Here is a 5861-nt window from a genome sequence, read left to right on the forward strand (position 1 = left end):
TGTTAAAATTTCAATCACCTTTTATTATCGTAAAGCTAAGGCCAAGTTTTTTAACCTTTAAATTCTAAGTTTTAACTTAAAAAAATATTATAAATATTTATATATTCATTTTTAAGCTTAAAATACCATTTAATCAGTTCAAAAATTATAAATAAATGAAATCAAAATAAATTTCATGTGCTTCAATCTACTTTTTCCTATATATTTAAAAGATAAAATCACCTTCATTAAATTCTCATATTTAAAAAGAACTTATTAACATTAGAATCAAGATTACGTGGTTAGAATATAATAAACTGAATATACTTTCTATTAATGTTTTTTAATAATCTTTTCTTTTCTCTTTGAACATATAGGGATTGAGAAGTGACATAAAAGATATTTAGGGTTGAAATATAAAAAGCTAAAATAACATGGATTAAAGAGAAGTTTTTTGAGCTTTTTGTACAGAGGTTTTTTTTTTTTGTTAAATTTAATTTTTATTCTTTCAAGTTTTTAACTATAACATAAAATTTTATTTCATGACATTGATTTTTAATTTAATATTAAAATATTCTTTGACACCTTGCAGAGCATGGAAATTGAGAGAGAGAGAGAGAGAGAATATAGATACATAAAATTATGGTAGTATAATTAGAAAGGATGAAATTGTAAATAAATAAAGTGTGATAACCGAAAATTAAAAACAATAGAAATAAACAACGCAGTCCAGAGTGATTTCTCTGTTGGTGAACAGTGGTGGTTGTGTTGAGTATAATAAAAATACCAATTTATTAATAATTATAAATAGTAGTTAGTAATTTACTTCAATAAACAAGGTTGCGTGTAAAATTGTGAATTTGGAGAAATTTTAATTTAACACTTAGTTTAATACTGTAGCACTGGTTATTTTTTTTATGAATTTTTTTCTTGAAAATATAATAAAATAATATTTTTTATTTTTTAAAATTTATTTTTAATATTAATACATCGAAATAATGTAAAAATATTATTAAAAATAAAAAAAAATAGATTTTTATAAAATCATTTTCTAACGGGAAAAACAAATTGTTCCTACAAGTGAGTCCACTTTTCAAGTTCTAATGGTCTGGTCTTCCAACAAACAGAACCATAAAAATGGCGACGACACCTGCGTTTCTTTTCTTTTCGCTCTGTAGTTAACAACTTTACGACTACATCATCATCGTCATCGACAACAGAATCACAACTCTAAACTCCCAGCAGCAGCTAAAATCCCAATTAGCAAGCAACCTCCAAACACAGCTCTAGTCCATGAAACTCCTGCACCTCCAAACCCGCCACTTCGCTTTCTTCAAACCATGCAATTACAATCTTGTTTCATCATCCTCCCCTCTTGTATCTCTGTATTTGAGTATGGATCCATGGGCCCCTTCTCCGCCGCATTTGGCGGCAATGCCTTTTTCTGCGCCATCGATGCGAGCGGCAAGCAAGATGTTATTTGTTGGATAAAGGATATAACTTTGACATCATCATCCTCCGCTTCAACATCTGCTTATTTTAGTAACTTTGGCCCCATAACAGCTCTATCCGGTGGCGAAGAACTTCTTTGTGGAGTCTTAGCTAATAATTCTCAGGTATTCTGTTGGAGCTCAGTTTATTCAGGTCTGGATCTCGTTCCTTCAGTTTGTAAGAACACAGCTTATTCTCATATTGCATCAGGAAAGAACCATGTCTGTGCTATTCGAGGATCTTAATATTCTGATCATAATTCAGGCACGATTGATTGTTGGAATAATATCAAGGGTGCTAGTAATAGTTTAACTTCTATACAGGGAACGGGTGTTTTTTATGACCAATCTATTTTAGTAACCTCGTGTTTGATAAGGTTGTTTCTGGTGACGAGAAGGTGGGTTTGTTTGTTGGGGACCAATCAAAGATAGATTGGGCGTTTCGTATTTATCGGGAAGGATTCTGTTTGTGACATCTTGCAAGGGTCTAATGATGTCAAATGTTGGGGCAATACTACTGATTCATATTCAGCCTTGGGACCCGTTTTGAATTGTTAACTGCTGGAACTACCATTTCTGTGGGATTAGGAAGGATAATAACACAGTCGAGTGTTGGGGAAGTTTCAATTCATCTTCAATTCCAAAGGGTGGTTCCGGGTTTATGGCGATTGCTTAGTCTGATTTCACGACAAGCGGGCAGATGATTTGGTTATTAATTGCTGGTTTGCTAATGGGAGATTACCACTAAATTATAGTTCTCCTTTGGAGTTGTGCAGTCCAGGGCTATGCAGTCATCGTTCTTGGAGTGAAGGGGAACTTGTTTTCAATGCAAGTATTTTAAATGAACTGGATTTGACAAACTTGTGTGTTAGAAATGATTTACATATTTGTTCTGCATGTGGTTCAAATTGTTTCAAGGTTTTTTCTTGTCCAATCCATGTACTAAGACTGCTGATAGAGTATGCACAGCTTGTTCTCTTTGCCAGAACAGTTTTTGTTGGGATGTTTGTGGGTTGCCATCATCTTCTGGGAAGCAACGGCACAACTTGCGCAGATTAGCAATCATAATTGAGTCTTCTGCGTTGGCTTTGCTGCTGATATCAGTTAGCGGGTGTATTCTTCCATGTTTGTTTGCCACTTGAAATAAAGAAAGATCAACAGAACAGTTTAGTTCTTGTACAGGCAAACCAGAGTTGGAAACTGACATTACTTGTGAGTCATACCATCCTCAATCCATCCTTGTCCTGCGATGGCGCAAGTTTTCTGACTATCAGAGCTAAAAGAGGCCACCAATGGATTCAAAAAGTTCAATGAGCTTAGGCCCTGTTTGGCGTTGCAGTTCGACAGTGTTTTTGAATTTTTTTAGCTTTAAATTAACATTTTCGGCGTTTTTGAATTGTTTTGATGAGATAATGTTAAAAATGATTTTTTTTGAAAAAAAACATTATCTTAATGTATTTTCAAATGAAAAACAACCTTTCTTACACTACCAAACTGGCCCTTAGTCAAGAAAGCTATCGCTTTGTTTATAAAGCAGTTTTAGCAGATGGGAGACAGGTTGCAATCAAGAGGGAAAATGCTGCCACTATAATTCACTCTAACAGCTGAGATTTTGACATGGAATTGGGGATCCTCTGCAACGTTTGGCATTGCAATATTGTGAATTTGTTAGATTGCGTCTCAGAAATGGGCCGGAGGCTGCTTGTGTATGCATATGCCCCATGGAACGCTTCATGATCATCTCCACAGTGGGCTTTCTTCTCTGAATTGGAGCCTTAGGTTGAAGATTTCAATGCGGGCTGCAAAGGGACTTGAGTACCTTCACAAGGAAGCTGAACCGCCAATTGCCTATCACAATGTCAAGACTTCAAACTTTCTTTTGGATTCTGCCTGGGGAGCACGAATAGCAGTAGATTTTGGGCTTCTTTCAGCAAATGAAAAGGATCTTGATGGAGACATGAAAGGATGTATACAATTTTGGAACTGTACTGCTAGAGATTCTTAGTGGAAGAAAAGGATATGATAGAGATTACACTTCACCAAATAATGTTGGTATGTGGCGACTTGGTTAGAGCAAATTGTAATGGATTGATCTTGTAGTCTTCAGACAGTATCCTGACATGTTGATTGAGATTGATATGTTGAAACAGGTGACACTCATATACCTTCAGTACTGAGTAACTGCTATGCTGCAACTGTATGTTTGTCTTGAGCATTTTTATACATCATGTTGCTTCAATACGCCTCTTCCCATTTTATTTTTGTTAGCTTTATGTTCATTTATAAATACGAAGGGGATTCAATTTTTACTCGATTCTACATGTTTTCATCTACATTGAAGTTAAAACAATAAATCTCCCTTTCTGACCACAGGACAGCGCTGCCTTGTTACAGACTAGGAAAAATTCTGATAAATCAGTTGAAACTGAAATTTCAAGCCTAAATTGCACGAACAAATCTGTATGCATTCACTCATCCAAAATGGAGTCAACCTCCCAATGCATATTGGTACTTATCTATAGATCTGCTTCTCTTTGTTTCTGCAAACAGAATTGTGACATTATAAAAAACTAAAAAAAAATAAAATGGAATCGTTTCTCCGCCACTGAAAAAGGGAGGTCCATAACATAGTTTTTTCCCAAATTCAATCTTTGTCAATGTTCCAATCAACTGCCCTCCGTCAGACAATCCTTTGGTGGTCTCCGTTCTCATATGCTTGGGAATATAAATTTAGATAAATGGTCCTTCCAATTTCAGTTAATACTTGATAAGAAATATTTAAATTGCTAGCAATGGGAATTCGTTGCTTTTAGACCATGATCACTATAGGTTAACGAATTATCCTAGCACACATGCACGTGCAACTGAACCACATATGAGCAAACTGGGTAAGCTCTGAAAAGCTTAACATCCTGATGCAAAAGTCCACTGCAGATTGTGGTAGTCTTGACAGGAAGAGAAATAAAATGTGGTCGAGGCAGCTCCACAGCTTTCAGAAAACAGCTTCTCATTCTCTCTCTCTTTAATTTTATCTTACGATGTCTCAGTGTTCTCTCTAAAGCATTATTAACGGATGCATTGATAATTAGGTGATTAACACATCTATCCAAAATGAGGTTGATTAGTAAAAGAACTATTGTATGAGCGACTTGTCAGATGTTGGATCCTATATATTAATTTTTTAGAAGTACTTTGTCATTGGCATGACTGGATCTTAGTGCTCAGGGGATATTTTCTGTGGTGTAAAATTTATTGGAGAGGATCGATTAAAATCGCCTTTATTGACTATTATGCTTGATTGGTACGGCGAAAACAATCAACTTAGAGCAAAATCAAGGTCTAAACGACCTTGATTTGTTTCCTCGATAGGGTGGAACCATCTCTCTTTCTTTTTTCTTTTTTATTTTTTTTACAGAAAAGTTTCTATAATTATCTTGATGATCTCTTAAGATTGAGCTAAAAGTTGTTGATTTCATATATTCAGAACAGGAGTTTGACTCGATCTGTTTAGCGTATGATCAGGCATTTGGGAAACCTGCAAGAGTTAAAAAGGAAAAGAAGAATCCAAACCCTTACGATTATAATGGAACAGGTTAATATGTGAGAACTTATAGATAGTAGCAAAAGCTAGAATTTTAGAGAAGAGATGAGGATGCTGGTGTGGATCCCCTGCTGCAGAAGGAAGAGAGAGTAGAATCTGAGCCAAGAAATCACAAGACCTGTTCAAACACAAAGGTGGTTCCAACTGTTGTGAGCCCGGACCTCTGGTTTCAGACAGAAGGGAAGGACCCCCGCTCTAGGGTCCTTTCATTCCTTTAAAGCATTTTCCGGAAACATAGCAGCATTTCTATCAATTTCACTTTGAATTATTCGAAGACCATTCTGCTGTAATCAGAGGATTAGTCCCTAAGAAGCCAACTTGATTGTCTGATTTCAGAAAGGAGGGCCCAATTATTTATCCATGCTTTCCTCTTGCAATGCCCTTGCAGCTTGTGGTATGATGCTTCCAAACTGTAGGTCCTCTCCTGTCTCAGTATTTCCATGTGGTGATCAATTTTTATGGCATGCAAAATCTCTTTTCTGATTTGAACTTTTTTAAGTTGCAGCATGTAAGGCATAGACATATTCAATCACTTTTCTGATTTCAACAAAGATATTTATCAGGTAAGGGATCTTTGATCGGTCAAAAGAGGAGTTCACGTCTCGTAACATATGAATTCATTATCGATCATATGCCGCAAGGGCTTCCTCCAATCTCATAAGAAAGTTTTAGTTTCAGTGATTGAAGCCCCTTTCAGATCATGTCAATCTAAATCATGATGAGTTAAGCTGGGCCATGTCATGCTTGGAAAGCTAAACTGTGTCGTGCATTAAGGGAAACTTGAAAGCTGC

At 35.7% G+C, this 5861-nt stretch overlaps 1 pseudogene; it reads left to right on the forward strand.

Moving 5' to 3' along the window:
• Positions 1 to 1056: 1056 nt before the first annotated feature.
• LOC105142563 (serine/threonine-protein kinase-like protein CCR1) lies at positions 1057 to 3783 on the forward strand (annotated as a pseudogene).
• Positions 3784 to 5861: the final 2078 nt, after the last annotated feature.

Source organism: Populus euphratica, unplaced genomic scaffold, assembly GCF_000495115.2.
Source record: "Populus euphratica unplaced genomic scaffold, PopEup_1.0 scaffold242.1, whole genome shotgun sequence".
NCBI classification, from domain to species: domain Eukaryota; kingdom Viridiplantae; phylum Streptophyta; class Magnoliopsida; order Malpighiales; family Salicaceae; genus Populus; species Populus euphratica.